Genomic DNA, 239 nt, shown 5'->3' with positions numbered 1-239 from the left:
TGCCTGCCAATCGGAAGGTTGGTGGATCAATCCCTGGCCCTGCAGTCCCATGTCAAAGTGTCCTTGAGCAAGACACTGTACCCCGAGTTGCCCCGGATGCTGTGCATCGAAGTGTGAATGTGTGTGACTGTTTATCTGATGAGCACCTTGTACGGCAGCCCCGGCCACAGTGTATGAATATGTGTGAATGGTGAACATTTCCTGTATGATGTTTGATGCTTTGAGTAGTCGTTAAGACT

The 239-nt window shown here is 49.8% G+C and overlaps 1 protein-coding gene across 2 annotated transcripts in view; it reads right to left on the bottom strand.

The window, feature by feature from the left end:
* LOC116699777 (nucleolin) overlaps nucleotides 1–239 on the bottom strand; it is a 14,073-nt gene that overhangs the window by 9,379 nt on the left and 4,455 nt on the right. The gene's annotated exons all lie outside the window — the stretch shown is intronic.

This window comes from Etheostoma spectabile, chromosome 12, assembly GCF_008692095.1.
Source record: "Etheostoma spectabile isolate EspeVRDwgs_2016 chromosome 12, UIUC_Espe_1.0, whole genome shotgun sequence".
Lineage (NCBI taxonomy): Eukaryota > Metazoa > Chordata > Actinopteri > Perciformes > Percidae > Etheostoma > Etheostoma spectabile.
Note: the sequence above shows the minus strand (reverse complement) of the source record. Positions and strands in the feature narration are given on the sequence as shown.